Source organism: Canis lupus, chromosome 20, assembly GCF_003254725.2.
Source record: "Canis lupus dingo isolate Sandy chromosome 20, ASM325472v2, whole genome shotgun sequence".
Classification (NCBI taxonomy): Eukaryota; Metazoa; Chordata; class Mammalia; order Carnivora; family Canidae; genus Canis; species Canis lupus.
In genome coordinates, this window is record NC_064262.1 from 25,650,959 (window position 1) to 25,668,488 (window position 17,530).

Genomic DNA, 17,530 nt, shown 5'->3' on the forward strand with positions numbered 1-17,530 from the left:
AAAGTCTATCCTGAATCTACCTGAAGTAGAAAGTAAATTCATTAAAAACAAAGAGCAGAGACATGGGGTAGCTTATAGAATCTGAGGGACACCTGAAAAATTGAGTCAGAAGGGTGAATACTCATCAGCTCCAGGACTGTTGGATGGAGGGTACTGATGAACTACCTTTGTTGAGTGCCCCCTGGAGGCTGAATCAACCATTTTCAATCTTTTTCTTTTTAGATTCAAATTCTGTGAACAAATGTCCAGATGGCCCAGTTTGGGGAGCCTGGGTTCAGTCAGTGCAGCGTGCCGCTCTTGATCTCAGAGTTGTGAGTTTGATCCCTATGTTGGGCATAGAGATTACTTAAAACAACAACAATTTCACAAACAAATGCCTCAGTTTGGAGAAATGCCCACACAGAGTACCTTGACTGGTGATACCAATAAATCATAGCCAGTGAAGAAGGAGCTCTTGTCTTCAGCAAAACAGAATTGCTTCTTCTGAGGGCAGGGGAAGTAGATGCAATGACAAAAGTCCACCATGTAGGAGAAACCTGGAGGTAGAAATCCATCCGTACTGTTGGTTGGATGATAAGCAGAGATTTGACTAGATCAAGGCCTTTGTGCCAGGAGGATGCTGGGAAGTAAAGTTGGGGGAATAGTTTGAGATTGTGTCCAAAGGGTAATGGGAAGCCATTGTAGGATTTTGGTGGAGGTTGAGGGTTACTTCTGTTTTTTTTTTTTTTACAATGAGATATCCTAAATAAGTAACTCCTTAAAAAGTAGTAGTGACTCTTAGATTAGTTTTTATCATTCTTCCCAGCTATATCACACTCCACGTCCCTGATCATATTAATTTTTAGCATTGGCCTGCCAAGGAACTGCTTTAATATATTAAAAAAGATACAAGTGGTGACATATTTTATTGTTTTTTACTGATTCATTTTGAAGCGTGTTTATTTTTCCTTGGAATATGCGTTTGAGAAATTGTGTGTTTTCAGTATATGGTATTTATTGTCATTTTCCATGTATTTGCTTTGAAATAACTGGTGTATTCTTTTCATGGGGATGAAGGCATCCCCAGATTTGAGTTTTCCAGTTACACCTGTCTCTTAACAAAGCTACTCCATTAAGTCTTTAGTTTAATAGCAAAACTACAAACAATATTGTTTTACATTGAGTTATTCAGTATAACTGGATCCAAACACAGACATATGGTTATGAACCAGCATTGTGTAGATTTAATCTGGGTTTGCTTATCTCACTAGGGATCCCCAAATCCCTGAAATAAAGCTGACAGCAGCTACTTTGAGAAGAAGTGGGTTGTAGGAAATAGTTGTGACACAGGCCCTTTGTTGATGGTGTCAGTGCAGGAAGAGAGATTTTGTATGTGTGAATACAACTTGAAGGGATTCTTGAGAGGGGAGGAACTGTGAGAAGAAAGCATCCCATAATAAGAATTCATATACTCTCCTTGGAAATAGGCACACTTTAACTTGACTCCCATTTGTGCGTGGGGTTGGCATTCAAAAGGCCTAGAAAATGGACTGTTTTATCACAGCTGGAAGTCATCCTCTATATTTTTAAATCATAAACTTAAAAAAAAAATAAATCATAAACTTACCACTTTTATTAAAAAAGTGTTTTGCATCAGCATAACATGCTGGGAGTGAACCAGCTTCTGAGTCCCAGCCCTACCGGGTTGCAGAGGGAAATGAGGGACCCATGATGGTTTATGGTTAATGACCAAGAGAATCCTGCCATGATAAGGCCACTGGAACGTGGCCCGGTTGGGTCTGTTGGAAAGACCGATCCAAGCTTTCCGGAGGGGAAGCTGCCTAGGGAGACTTTATATATTTTCTGTTGCACAGCTTAGTTATCACTTTTTCCTTCACTGATTTCTAGAAACTAACTGGTTCCAAGAGGGTGTGGTCCAGGAGATAATTTGTAGCCACAGTTTAAAAAGTTGTTCATTTTAGAAATGTCAAGGATCATTGTGGACAAGGTTGGTGGAGGGAAGAGTGTTGAATAGCAGGAGGAAGAGGTTGGAGTTCTGTTGTTTGGTGAACATTTCCTATGAGTACCACGTTTAAATGTTTCTTACTATGTGCTGTATGTGAGCTAGCAAAATAGTCAATATTTAGTCTCCTTATTTTGAATTTATTTACTAGGAACTTCCCCTCAGGGTGTGTTTGTTTATGATATGTGTGGCATCTGGTTTATTTTTTCTGTGTTAATGTTGATTCTTTTTCTCTTTTTGAGCTGTGCTCATGTGGAGTTTGCGTGTCGAATGAATAAGAATCTCAGCGAAGAGCCCCAGCAAGAGGGTAAAACTGGGGAAGCCCAGAGAGGGAGAGAGGGTGGGTGGGTGGGGGACATGTGATGGGCCTTCTGGAGGTGGTGATGTTTGAATTGAGACACAAAATACAGGGTCAAGCCAGGCATATGGATTTGGGGCAGAGTGTTCCCTGCAGAGGGCATGGCAAGAGTCAAGTCCCAGAAACAGGAACAAGTCTGAAAAAGCCCTGGAGGTTTGAGGAAGGTAATTGGGGTGGAAAGGAATAACTTGAAACCTGCTCCAAGGACGTTGAAGTGAAGTTACCTCGAAGGATTAATGGTGATTCTAAATGAGCATTCAGGGCTGGGCAATGTGAAACACCAGGTCCTCTGATCTCTTCACCCTGAAAAATGTTGAAATTTTTGATTAGTCATTTCCAAAGAGCAGAATATTTCAGATTTAAAAATAATAGCTGCTTCTGCTTTTAATGGGTCCTCTTTTTTCAAATTTACTTACATTGCAATAGCCAGAGCTTGACTGGTTGAGGATCTAGAGAGGAAGCAGGAGTAAAGCATTTCCCAAGTGATGACCTTCAAAGGACCTGGCACCAGAGATGTGAGTTTGAACCTTAGTTTTGTCACTGACAACCTGAGGTAATGTCAACTCATTAGGTCTCAGTCTGTAGAAAGATGATACCACCCAACTGTTAGTATTATCTGAGGGATCAATGTGAATGACATAAACTGTTCATTGTTATTAATATTACATATCATGTCATATTTGCAACCAAAAGGACCTACGAAATAATATTCTTGGCCACTTGAAGAATCTAATTGAGGGCTGTCTTTAGTCAGTAGAGCAGAGCTAATTTTATTTTTGTAATGAAGCTATTTCTTTTTAAAAATCCTTAACTTTTATTAAGAGGAGCTTCTGGGTGGGTTTTCTTTCCTTTTTTTTTTTTTTTTTTAAGAGGCAAGAGTCTCACTGAATTTGTGCATCAATGCTAGAGGCATTGGAAATCTCATTTTTTCCCCATCATTCTTCAGGTGCAGAAGTACATTATCAAATTCTGTATAAAGACTTACTAGGAAGACCGTGGACTTTGGCTTAGATCATATTAAAGTTTTTCTTTGTCGTTGGTATTTCCCTTGAGAGTTTAGTAGAAGCATTGGCTTTGATGGACACTCATGGCAGGAAGGGGGGCACCTGGGTGGCTTAGTCGGTTAAGTGTCTGCTTTAGGCTTAGGGCATGATCTTAGGATCATGGGGTCGAGCCCCACGTGGGGCTTCCTCCTCAGTGGGGGGTCTGCTTCTCCTTTTTTTTTTTTTTTCCTTAAGATTTTATTCACTTATTCATGAGAGACACACAGAGAGAGAGGCAGGCGGAGACACAGGCAGAGGGAGAAGCAAGCTCCATGTAGGGAGCCTGATGTGGGATTCGATCCTGGGAGTCCAGGATCACGCCCTGGGCCAAAGGTAGGCTCTAAACCACCGAGCCACCAAGGGATCCCAGCTTCTCCTCCTTTTCTCTCTCTCTCAAATAAAAAATAAATCTTAAAAAAGAAAAAAAGGGCAGGAAAGAATGGACCTTGTGCTACAACTGGCCATCTTTGTGCTGCAGTCCCTCTTTCCTCAATCTCTTCATCTAACCCTAACGCCCCTTAAGTCCCACCCCAGTGCTTCCTTCTACCTGAAGTGTTTCATTCACCTGCTCTTCTGACCCACCTGGATCTCTTCTCCCCTTGAATAGCTTATATGCAGTGAGTCGCCCCTTCTTAGTTTAGTCCTACTGCAAGTGATAAATTCTCTTTATTTTTAAATGCTGTCATTTTCAGTGTGTGCCATCATGATAACAGTGTTGTTTTGGGGGAAAGATGACACACCTCAACATTCTTAGGTAATGCAAAACACATGTTCAGATACAGAAATGTTACCCCCCCAACAAAACCCCCAAAACCCCAAGTGAACAAAAGCAGGTTATATTTTTAAGAAAAGGATATTTTAATTGTGCATAAAACATCCCAGAAATTCCATTCTTCCAACATTCTTTAAACTCTGAGAAAATTCTTTCCCTGTGCCCAGAAGCAGCACAAAATCTGTTAGGTGACAAGTCTGTCCCGATCCTTATGGCATGCTCCTTTGTTTGGATATGTAATTGTTTACTGCTGTGTAGTATAATTTGAATGGTGTGCGGTTCCCCAACTAAGTTCTTAGACTGTATTTTGTCCTTTTTCTGCACTCTCTGAGCATTGATATCCTGAATGTCCAATGTAGACCAATGGAGGTGCAAACTGTTTTTGTTACTAGTGCATTATGGGTGTAAATGCAGAAATTGAGGGTAAGCATTTAGAAATTGAATAATTTCACAGAGCAGTTGTACTTCTGTCAAGTTTAATAATAAAACAAAATTTGAGGCTTGTATTATGTGTTTTCCCTTTATTTTTCTAGTAATTTATTTTTACTTGTATTTTTGATACTTTTGGAAATAAGAAACAAATGGTGCTTCCCCACAAATGGTATGAAGAGCAATGCTCTAAAGCGGTGGTTTTTGGGTACCTGTGTGGCTCAGTTAGTTAAGTGTCTGCTTTCAGCTCAGGTCATGATCCCAGGTTCTTGGGATTGAGCCCCACATTGGGCTCTCTGCTCAGTGAGGAGTCTGCTTCTCCCTCTCCCTCTACTCCTCCTCCCTGCTCTCGCTTTCTCTCTCTCTCTCTCTCAAATAAATGAATAAATAAAATCTTAAAAAAGAAAAAAATAAAGTGGTGCTTTTCAACCCTGACTGCACAAGAGACTGACATGGTGGAGTTTTTAAAGAAATGCCCATGCTCAGGGTCATACTGCATATTAGTGTATTTTTCTCTTTCTAAAGTATTTTTTTTAAAGCCCCTGTGTTTGTAGTAATGGGGAGTTAAGTTTGAGCATTATCTTCCACCCTTTGCGGGTGCCAGGTGCTTTCTATTCATAGATATCAGCACATGGGCCTGTCCTCACTGAGCTTCCAGTTTAGTAGGGTGAGGTCACTGGCTGTAGAACAGGCTGTAGACTGAATGCTTAGGGGACTTGTATTAGGGCAGGTGGTCTAAGAGAATGACAAGGAGCTAGATGTTGGAATAACAGAGAAAGGACATTCTGGGCTTAAGGATGGTGGAAATGAAGTCCTAGAAGTGGGTGGGATTTGGAAAATTGGATGAGGGTGGGCTCAAGGAGAGTGGTGGGAAGTGGACTGGGAGGGGCATCCAGTGCTTCTAAAACCCCTGAAGGCCATGCTAAGAGGTTTGGATTTTATTACAAGGGCAGTGGCCAGCTGTTGTGAGATTCTGTGTTTTTTATTTATTTTTTTTAAAGATTTTATTTATTTATTCATGAGAGAGACACACACACACAGAGGCAGAGACACAGGCTGAGGGAGAAGCAGGCTCCATGCAAAGAGCCAGACGTGGGACTTGGTCCCTGGTCTCCAGGATCACACCCTGGGCTGAAGGCAAATGCTAAACCTCTGAGCCACGCAGGCTATCCTGTTTTTTTTGTTTTGTTTTGTTTTAAGATTTTATTTATTCATGAGAGACACAGAGAGGCAGAGACCTAGGCAGAGGGAGGAGCAGGCTCCCTGAGAGGATCCTGATGTGGGACTCGATTCCAGAACCCCGGGATCACCACCTAAGCCAAAAATAGACACTTAACCATTGAGCCACCCAGGTGCCTCCATTCTGGGGTTTTATTTTTATTTATTTATTTTTTCTTCATTCTGGGGTTTTAAACAGGCAGTGGGCTTCCCATCACCACTTTGACATTTCAGAGACTGAGATGTGGTAGGTGAGAAGGGCCTTGAGATTGGGTGGCCACATTTTGCCTTTTCCTCCTGAGAATCTGATTTTGGGTGAAGCAGGCAAAACAGAAAATGAGGTAGTTCCAGCCACTCTGGCCCTTGCCAGCTGTCCTTCATGCCAGCTCCATAGTTTATAGCAGTATCTGCCACCAATGTGTGGTGTTGCTGCTCTGTCTGGTGTTAGTTGGAAAGGTATGAGCTGAATCAAAAAGTTGTGCAGTCCAGATGACTTCCCCAAAGATGAAGTTTTCTGTGCTCCTTTCTAACTCCTGAGATTTCCGTGGTTTCAAGGAATTTAAAATGATTTTCTGTGCTCGATTATAGGCAAATTGAAAATTGGGCCATTTATAAGAAATGGCCCACTTAGGAACTTTGATTAAAGCAAACCAACTGACAAGGAATACAAAGGTTACAGCAAAAACCTTTCAGGAAATACCTTCTTTTCTCTCTCTTGAGGAAACTGATCTCTGGGGAAAGGGTGCATATTTGTGTGTGTAAAGTCTCTCAGTTTGTATGACGCTTAATCATGACATTTCATGAGTACTTTCTGTGTGCTAGGAATCCCATGCTCACTCCACCCAATGGGGTGGGAACTACAATTATGCCTGTTTTGTAGATGTGGAAACTGCACCCTAAAGAGGAGAAATGACTTGCCCAAGGTCACACCCAGGTAGGAAATGGCATCATGGGCACGCGAACCCAGTCCCATCCCTTAGCTCTTTCTTACTCATTTGCTCCTCCAACACCTCAAGACTTCAAGCTAAGGATCTCTTGCTAAATGTGGATAAACATCATTGCCTTTTTTTTTTTTTAACCCAATTGACCCTGTGGCCTTGTTTCAGCCATTTCCAGATGCCCATGGCCTCCCTTTTGTTCTCTTCGTTTCATCTTTAATTTCTGATTCTCTTAAAGCTCCATAGGGCAATTTTAATTTTCTCTTCTGTTTCCTGAGGTTAATAGCAATGTTGGAAGGTCAGTGCTGCTGGACTGGTCTTACTCTCTTGTTTGAGCTGAGAGCGTGCGTGCCTGCCCAGTGCTTCTCCCTGGTGGGGAGCATGCGCAGTTTCCTGCACTCAGGTGCAAGCAGAAACTCAGGCAGTCCCGCCCCATTTGCAGAGTTACTGGGAGAGCCCTGGCTGTGTCTCCCAAATTGGAATAAGGGGGAGGGAGCCGCAGGCTGGTACAGGTAAGAGAACCCAAGCTGTGTTTCTTCACAGCTAAAACTCAGCCCTTCTGCTTGTGACTACAGCAGGGCCATGGGTGCTTCCTGCAGGAGTGAATGTCTCCATGTGGGGGTTGACTTGTGACATCTTCAGGGGGCCAGAGCTGTCCTCTGCTTTCTGAAGTCAGCCTCTGTGGGCTCTCTCTTCTTGTATTGCTTGGAATTTCATTGTAAAGGAGCTATCTTGGCTCTTTTGCTTCTATTCTACTCTTTGAAGCTAGACTTCCATTTAGATGGGTGGCAGTCTGTGGCTTCTGTCCTTGTTGGAGACTCTGGAGGTAGGAGTGGTGTTCCAGAGACCAAGTTCTCTGTGAAGACAAGGCTCAGAGAGATGTAGGAGAGTTCCCTCTCCTTCGACTTTCCTCCTTTGCCTTCCTTCTGTTTGTACGGGACTAACTTATACCATCCTGTAGGACTTTTCAGCAAGCAGAAGTAAATCCAGATCCTTATGCTCTGTATTGCTATATTAAAAGTTATCATTAATTCATATCAGAGGGCTTTCACAAAGAGATTTTATGATTGCATTCTTTAGTGTTTAGTATCATGGGGAAAAATTAACAAGTGTGCTGTCCTTTAGGGGAGAAAGTCTTGGTAGTTCTTTTTGTATGGTGAAAATGGTGCTTTTTAAAAATAATGAATTTTGAGCCCTGGTGGGTAGCTTCTGAAGCAGAATGAACACTGGCAAAAGCGATAATTATTGGAACTCGGTGGGATAGCAGGCATTTATGGGAATTTTTAGGCATTCTTGGATACATAAATGCAAAATCGTGGAGGTCGTTTAAGAAATGAGAACAGGAGAATTAGTCTATACAAAATTTGCTGTTTTCCCAGTAATGGGGGATTGGACCGGAGCCCTGGTATAGCTCGAACAGAAGTTATTTGTGTATGTAGATAAACGATTTGCACCATTCTGAAGCTTAACAGAAATATTTTTCAATAGGAAAAAAAAAAAAAAAGCCTCTTGCCATCGCAGTTCTTTATTTTCCACAGTGGTGGCAAGCAGCGAGTGAGAGAATGTTTTTAATTGAAATCACAGAACTTCATCTCAGCCAACTTTCAATTGCTTCCCCTGTGCAGCATTTTGCCAGAGTTTCAAACAAGCCTGTACAAGAAAGGAAAAGAATGTGGTGTTCACAGATACTAAAACACTGTGAAAACAACGCTGATATCTCTAGCTAATTTAGTCCCTGTGCTTCGCTCTCCATTCCACAGAGGCTGAGCAGCACTGAAATCCATGCGCTTTCTCCCAGCTCCCCCGTCTCCGAGCTGGCCCTGCGAGCTGGCCCTGCACGGTGAGACTCTTCATCTGTGCAAGCGCCACCCTGGCTTACGTGCCCCTCGCTGTCTGTGGCCTTATCTTTTTCTTTCTTGTCTGTTGATTATTTTCGTTACCGAGTCTTTGATGTCGGATACGGAGTTGCAAGTAGTAAGTGCTCGTGAGCAAAAATAATAATAAGAAAAAAAATAAGAAGAAGGAGTATGCTTTAAGGGTATAAGGGACCTGAGAGTACCCAAGTTAAGGGATTTCGTCAAGCCTCAGAAACACCCTGGCACGCAGGACTTTGAACTTCGTCAGGTTTCTCTGTAGATGTCTTTCTTCCCCCCTTACCACCCCCCCCCATGTGCCATTGATTCATTTTTCTATTCTTCTCTTAAAATAGACTGATCTACCTTCCTGAGCAAGAGACTGTCTACCCACAAGTCTCCACCCACAACTCTCTGCATATATTTCTTCCTCTCCCAGGCTCAGGCAGACCAGGGTTGGAATCTCTTGGTCCTTGTTGTACATTTCAGGGAGAAGGACCATGATTGGTTCATAAGGGTCTGGGTCAATAAACTGGGGCCAATGCAATGGAGTTTCATGCAAATATGGTGGCTGGAAGCGTGTCTGTTTTAACCAATAGATTGGAGTGAGACAATGGCTAGATAAGTGTGTAGGGGGGGCACAGAGTATTTGCCAGGGAACCCAGTTGTGTTCTCCACAGTTGGATATTTTGCTTGTTTGTTGGACCCCTTATTAACTCTCCCCATCTCAACTCCAGCTTCAAGAGAACCTAGTCAAATTGTGATGAGTATTTATATGCATGGTGTTGGACAGCCAGATACAGCAAAGTAATTGTGTCCAGTATACTATTAGTGAGTATTTATTGAGTGCCTACGGTATGCTAAATCCTATTTCTAGTCTAATACTAGACGACTAATACATGCCTCATTTTATTTTTATCTACACCTTCATTTCCTCTTCCCAGTTACAACCTGTTTTCTGTCTACCTCTCACTCATTATGTTCATTGTAGTGAGTGTGAATATTTTGAAGGTTGGTTAGTAAAGAAAAAAAAAAAAGAAGGTTGATTAGTAATGTTTGAGTTAAACCTTTTGTGTCCTGTTTGGGGTGATTTAAAATGCTAATGAATTCAATGAAGCCTGACATATGAAAGATTAGAGTAAGAAATGCATGTCTTTTTACAGTAATATCCAAGGTATAATGACTGGGTACATACTGCTCATCCCTTGTCCCAAAGACATGCAGAGCAAAATTTCCCAGTAAGATGGAAAACTCATTATATTGTTGGTCCAGGTGATTATAATCATGGGGCACATGATAATGTGAAAGCTGAGATCTGAAATTCTTTTTTCAACCTTAATTATTCTCTTTGATCTAAGTGTACATGTGATTAACTCCAAGATATGTGATAAACATTCATTTCTGTTTTTCTTTGGGAACAAGATGTGGATTTCCACGGATATAAGGCCATTTTAGCACTCTCATTTTGGACTTGACGAAGACTTCTATGGTATCTGGAAAATTTAATGCATCAGGGAGAGTTTGTTTTAATTTGCATTCCTTAATCCATTTTTAATTTTAATCCCCCTTTGCAAGTCTAATTCAAAATGTAAGCAAGTTACCCGAAGTGTATTAGAAATTATATTAAAAATCTCTGTGGGGTCTTTCGTGTACGTATGCAGAATTAACACTGATGCCAAGGTCCTTGCTATAAATTAATTTTCTAGCATAAAAAATGAGGGGAGGGATCCCTGGGTGGTGCAGCGGTTTGGCGCCTGCCTTTGGCCCAGGGCGTGATCCTGGAGACCCGGGATCGAATCCCACATCGGGCTCCCAGTGCATGGAGCCTGCAAAAAAAAAAAAAAAAAAAAAAAAAAAATGAGGGGAGCTTGTAATTGTTCCTTCTGTTTCCAGCCCTCTTCATTTTATTCCTCTACTGTTGTCTATAAGAGGTTTTAATGCAGTCATGTCAAAAGGGATGGTAGTTTTTGGCATGGGTCAGTTCCACTATCCATCAACACTCCCAAATAGATCTCGTTTTTTCCTGAGGTTGACATTCTTCTGTGTTTCTGTGACCCGTTTTCATGTCAGGGTAAGCCTGATTTTCTTCAGATGAATGACCATAATGGTACGTGTTATCAGAAAGAATTATGGAGAGGAAATGGAACTCCATAATTGTGGATTTCCTACCTCTGATGGCTACTTTCATGGAGCCAGATCCTCTTGCTGTGGATTTCACAGTGTGAATGCATTTTCTGTTTCTGCAAGACGTTTATCTTACCTCAAGCATTTATTCTAAAGTATTCTACAGAGAGTAAGAGCTATTTATGGGTATATCTTGAATTAAATATTTGGATTTAGGCTACAAGTTAATTTAGGGAGCAAATATTTGTCTTTTCTGAAAACAGTATGCCTTTAAAAGTGGCTTGTGGTAGAATGTTGGGGAAGTGCTTAAATGCTATTCATTAATTTTCTAATGCAAGAGTGATACATGTTTATTACGGAAATATTAGAATGAACAGACCTCCCACAATTGCATATAATCCCACCAGACAAATATAACCAATAGTATCCTTTTAGGATATGTTATTCTAGGGATCCCTGGGTGGCGCAGTGGTTTAGCGCCTGCCTTTGGCCCAGGGTGCGATCCTGGAGACCCGGGATCGAGTCCCACATCAGGCTCCCGGTGCATGGAGCCTGCTTCTCCCTCTGCCTATGTCTCTGCCTCTCTCTCTCTCTGTGTGTATGACTCTCATAAATAAATTAAAAAAAAAATTTTAAAAAAAGGATATGTTATTCTAGATACATTGTGCATATGTGGGTAAAGTTAAAATTTATATTGAATTGTAATATACTTTGCTACTTGAATTTTTACTTCCTAATAAGTCATGAATGTATTGTCTTGTCAAGAAAACACAAGCCCACAGTTTTATAGGTTTGCTTAGAGGGATCCCTGGGTGGCTCAGCGGTTTAGTGGCCTGCCTTTGGCCCAGGGCGCGATCCTGGAGTCCCGGGATCGAGTCCCACATCAGGCTCCCAGCATGAGCCTGCTTCTCCCTCCTCCTGTCTGTCTGTCTCTCTCTCTCTCTCTCTCTCTCTCTGTCTATCATTCATAAATAAATAAATAAATAAATAAATCTTAAAAAAAGGTTTGCTTAGTATTGCATTATATGACATTATTAATGTAACTTTTAACTTATTTCCAGTTATCTTGGTTATTTCCAGTTTTTTGTGCTTTAAACAACTCTGTGATGAACATCCTTGTAGCCAAATCTTTGCCCGCATGATTAATGATTTTCCTGGAAGTGCTTCCCAAATGTGGAATGCTGAATCCAAGGTTTTTCTAAGGTTTTGTTTTTTGAAATCGCATTTAACCAAAGTGTCCTCTGTTGAGAGCTTCCCATCAGCTCTGGGCATGGTTGTGCTTTTATTGTTGTGACTACTGTTGCTGCTTATTGTTATTATGATTATTAGTTGACATTCTGGTGGTTTTAGTTTTGACGAGGACTCCGTTTTTTTCCTTATCCACGTCTTTTACTTGTGCCTGATTTTGAGATCTGTTGCAACATTGGCCTATGGCCATTGGCCATTGCCTTTAGGGCGAAAAATATCACAGCTGGTACAAATGTGATCTGGCTGGGGCTTCCTCAGCTGGGCTCCTGGGTGTTACTGATCTGATCCTCTTGGATTATCCCTTCTGAGTGTTGCATGCATGCATGCACTAGTAGTGAGTCAGTGTTCCTCTCCACACTGGAGGAGCGCAAAAGTAAGTGCTTCCATTGCAAAGCAACCAGCTTCTGAGGCAGCTAGGTAAATGCTGAATAATTAATTGGTTCTAGGGAGATATTAATTGCTATGGTTGGATATTCTTTTGAGCTTAATGCCAAACATAGTTTGATTATTGAGAAGTTTTTTTAGAGGATAAAGATGTTTAGAAGTGTATCGATGGCATTGATTCGCATTGTTTTTCAATATTAATATGGAGGGTAATTTGGCTTAATTTTGGATGAGGCTTCACCATCTAGATGACTTTGATTTTAGCCATTAACCATGCACTTGGCACTTTAAACTGTAATTAATTTAGCTCAACTTATCCCTTTAAAAAAAAGAAGCTGCAGGATAAGTGGTCATTAATCATATCAAGATTCTTTGTAGGGGTTTGGAAAGAAAAAATTTGATTACTGTGTGCAGACAAAGGTAGTGGCTGCTGTGCTTTGCCTTCTGGAATGAATGATAGTAATTTTGAGAATTCTGGCCTCTGACTCTGAGGTGGCCGTTTGATTCTGAACCCTCAAGATACCACTTATGCAAACCCAGATCAGCAAATCCTATGCATATATCATGTTGGCTTTTATTTATTTATTTTTTTTTAAATCTCAGTATCCAATGCAAGCTTGAACTCATGACTCTGAGATCAAGAGTCGGGTGCTCCAGTGACTGAGCCAGCCTGGTGCCCTCACACTTTGTTCTTTAATGTCTCAGTTAAAACATCCAGCACAGAGAAAAGGGATTGACAAAGAGGTACTGAATTTTTCTATATTTTTATTTCATTTTTTATTTTAAAGATTTAAAAAATGTATTTGTGTATGTGAGAGAGGGATTGTATGCAAGAGCATGTGCACGCAAGAACCAGTGGGAGGGGCAGAGGGAGTGGGAGGGAGAATCCTAAGCAGACTCTTGCTGAGCATTGAACCCGATACTGGGCTTGAGCTCATGACCCTGAGATCACAGCCTCAGCCAACACCAAGAGTTGGAGGCTCAACTGACTGTACCAGTCAGGCTGAGTGCAGAGTCCAATGGGGGCTCTATCCCTGACCCAGGAGATCATGACCTGAGCTGAAACCAAGCATCCGATGCTTAACCAACTGAGCTGTCCAGGTGCCCCAAGGTACTGAAGTTTTCAATAAGGCATTCTGCCTATTGTACTAGCTATGAACCCATCTACGGAGTAAGTGCTGCTGGCACTGCCCACTTACAAGACACATCTGTGGAAGAGGTATGGTATCTTTTACACCTGGCATTTTACTCAACCCCATCATGAAATGAAGGACTAATGGATTTATTGTCAAGTTTGACAAGATCATGTACATATTGCTAAGTCTTCCATGATGATACAAATAGCTAAAAATGAGATGTCTTGATTTTTTTTTTCAATTAATAACATTATTAAGTGTCACCATTTCCAGTCCTTGTTATTGTTCAGTCCTGTTTGGACATGTCACAGTGATGGGTGTGTGTTATTTTGGTCTCATGTGAAGGTTCCATGACAACAGTAAACATTCACATGGCAGGTTTTCATAAGGCAATAAATCTAGATGATGCAAGCAGGCTCAGCCTGCAATAAAGATATGTTGTGAAATTTCTCATGCCAGACAAGACACTCATAGCTGGGATTGGCACTTTCAAGGCCATTGATGATGGTGACAAAACTCTCCTTTTGGACTTGACATCAGATGGAGTTTGTGGCTTGTTGGGTTCTGTGTTGTTTGGCTATGTCTTACTTTGGCTTTATTGGATGGTTTACACCACTGACCTAGGCGGTTCCTCTTCTCAAGGAATCTCTTTGCAGAATATGTTCATTTTTTTTTCTTATACTAATCCTCAACTAAAAAACAAACAAAATCCCCCCAAAACAAACCACGGCATTCAACATCATTGCTGAGGCTAAGAATACTTTACAATAGGATTTCCAATCAAGATTGCTCCCTTTCCAAAATCTGAAATTTAATTCGTGTTTGGATACTGTTTTGCCAAAATTTTCATGGGATGATTTCTTTCTTTAAAGCAAGCAAGCAAACAAAGGGGCACCTGGCTAGCTCAGCCTGAAGAGTTTGCAATTCTTGGTCTGACTCTTGATTCTGATCACAAGTTCAAGCCCTCATGTTGGGCGTAGAGATTATTTAAAAAAAAAAAAAACTTATAAAATATATATGGGTCCCAGCTTTCACCAAAGAACAGCACAGTATTAATGGCATGTTTCACTAGTATGGTATAATGGAAATCACAACTTATGGAAGTCACATAGGCCTGTTTTAACCTCTTTGTACCATTTGGTATTAATTGTATGACTTTGGGCAATTCACATAACCTTTCTAAAACTCTATTTTTTTCACTGTTAGAAATCTTAATATTCATGTGTATTAGGGATTGCGGGAGAAATTGCAGTGTTACCTCCCATATTCTTCTTAGATTGTGACTTGGACCCTTCTTCCTTTGGGAGGTAGGGGGTTTTGTGTCGGCGTACCTTCTCTTTGCATCACTTTGTGCTTAGGGTGGAAGTGGTACTGTGGAAATGCCAAGATGTGGTCATCAAAAATGATAGAGCTTCCATGTGCTTGTCTTGGGATGTGATTTTGGAAACCAGCTGATAGGCTGTGAGAAACTCAGGCAGCTACCATGAACGTCAAGTGTTTGTGGGTGTTGCAGTGGAGAGCCTCAACTGAGGTCCCAGATGATTCTAGCCCCTAACTGTGGTGTTACCTTCATTTACCCAGATGAAGCTCCAGAAGTCAAGAAACAGAGACAAGACATTTCCATTGTGTTCTATATAAAATCTTGACTCACAGAAATTGTGAAAGATAGAATTATTGTTGTCTTTTTTCTTTTCTTTTTTTAAGTGAACTATGCTCAATGTGGGGCTTGAACTCAAAACCTTGAGATTAAGAGTTGCATGCTCTGTGACTGAGCCAGCCACATTATCGTCTTTTTTCTAGTGACATGTCACTGACATAGAACATTGTTTTAGTTTCAGATGGACAGTGTAATGATTTCCTGTTTGTGTATATTGTGAGACCATTACCACATAAAGTCTAGTTAACATACATCACTATAGATGGTTGAATTTTTTTTTCCTGTTATGAGAACTTTTAAAATCTAGTGTTGTTGTTTATCTTAAGCCATGATATTTTGGGATCATTTGTTATGTAGCAGTAGATAAGCATAACAAGTTTATTATGAGATTCAAATGAAACAGTAATATCTTTCTAGGCTCGATGGCTATGTGAACTTGGGCAAGATATTTAACTTCTCTGTGTTTTTTTTTTTCACTCTTAACTTTAAATGGGGCCTATAGTACCTCCCTCTTAAACTTATTATTATGAGAAACAGTGATTTAATACTTGTGAGGTACTCTGTAAATGTTAGTTGTCATCATTTTCTTTTAACTTATATTGTTGGAAACTGAGGATGTATGGAGAGACTTATGTTCATTGTATTATGATTTTTAAGTGAATAAATGAAATAAATTTTGTGTAAGTACCTTTCTCTAGGCAAGAAACTGGTGGGGCTTTTGGATGTCAATGTTTGAATGTGATTTTCATGAAATAAATAAAAAAATTAAAAATAAATTTGTTATCTACTATTTGCCAGACATTTATTTTACATAAATACACATATTTTTAAGAAGATTTTATTGACTGATTGATTGATTTATGAGAGAGAGAGAGAGAGAGAGAGAGAGAGAGAGCAAGAACAGGGAGGAGGGCCAGAGGGAGAGGAAGAAGCAGGCTACCCACTGAGCAAAGAGCCCCAGGTGTGGCTCTACGTGGGCTCATCCCAGGACCCTGATATCAGGACCTGAGCCATATGCTTAATTGACTGAGTCACCCAGGTGCCCCTATTTTATATATTTTACCAAGATTGTATATGTCCAGGAACTTTTGGCTTCCATTGATGGAAGTAGGCATAAATATTCTAATAGAGAACGTCAGTAGAGAAAGGGTGTTTGAAGAATGGGAGGTAGGAAGGAAATCTTACTTCATTCATATTGCATACCAGGAGCTGCACTACAGGCTTTTTACCAATGTCTTTGACTTAGATACTCTGAGGCAGATATGAAGGAACTAATGGTGTGTTACTAAGTCTTTGCTGTCACTGAAGGGGGGTTTGTGTATATCCTTCTCTGTTGCATTACTTGGGGAGAGAGGAAGTTGGCCTTAGGCAGTTTTACTTTGAGGCTATAAGCTAGTGTCTGAGCTCACATTTGTGTTTGTTTCTTGCCTCTCCCTTCCAGTAGCTTGGTGACCTCTATGCCTTTTTTTCTTCTCTTGTCAAATGATTAAATGAAGGTAGTTATCAAATGGGTGGTCTGACTTCCTAGGGTTCTTAGGAGGATTTCATGGAATAACCCACTATTTCCCAAACTTGCCTGATTATAAGAATCCCCCTAAAGCATTTGTTGAAATATTGGGCCCCATCCCAGAGTGACAGAATCTGTATTTCCAGGGTTTCTGTGATTTTTAAGTACCCCAGATATGTCTTATGATTAGACTTCTCTGGGAGACAGTAAGAAGAGGCATGTAAAGCCTATTAGTTAAGACTTAAGAGGCCCCTGGGGTTCTGGGATCGGGCTCCCTGCTCACTGGGGAGCCTGCTGCTTCTCCCTCTCCCTCTGTCTACTGCTCCCCCTGCTTATGCTCTGTCAAATAAATAAAAATAAAATCTTCAAAAAAAAAAAAAGACTTAAAAAAAGTTAGTATAGTATTTATATTTATTGTAATGTTTAGGTATGCTCTTTTAAATTATGCTCTGTAAGTTTATTTCTGTAGTTCTCTAACGATTCCTGGAAAAAGAAACCAGGGAGTGTGTATGAATGTTGATAAGCCAGTTAAATAAAATCTGTTTCTCCTTTTATTTTAATCTCATTATTTTTCATTAAGTTATGCTTTTTCCTTTCTTTTTTGGGGCATGGACTGTTGTAAGCAAGTTAATGAGTTTCCTCTCAACTACCCAAGCCTTTTGAGGCTCAGCAGCAACACGGATTGAGATTTTTTTTTCCTGTAAGCTAATTAAAGAAAAATAGCTTTGTAGTTAGGGTCACTGAATCTGGAGGGAGTTTACCCACTGGCTACCCATCCGGCTGTGACTGGGAGTCTTCATGTTGTATGTTATATGATAATTAGATTGAGAATAACTATGTTAGTGACTCTAATTAAAGACA

General features: G+C 40.6%; 1 protein-coding gene across 18 annotated transcripts in view; it reads left to right on the forward strand.

Annotated features, from left to right (window-relative positions):
* The window catches only part of MAGI1 (membrane associated guanylate kinase, WW and PDZ domain containing 1), a 641,003-nt gene that overhangs the window by 118,887 nt on the left and 504,586 nt on the right, over nt 1-17,530 (forward strand). Inside the window, exon 1 of one of the 18 annotated variants that reach the window (XM_049097924.1) lies at nt 7,177-7,272. The exons of the other annotated variants lie outside the window; for them this stretch is intronic. The gene's annotated coding sequence lies outside the window, so the exon portion shown is untranslated. Of the gene's footprint in view, nt 1-7,176; nt 7,273-17,530 lie in introns of those variants that run through there. 18 annotated transcript variants of the gene reach the window in all.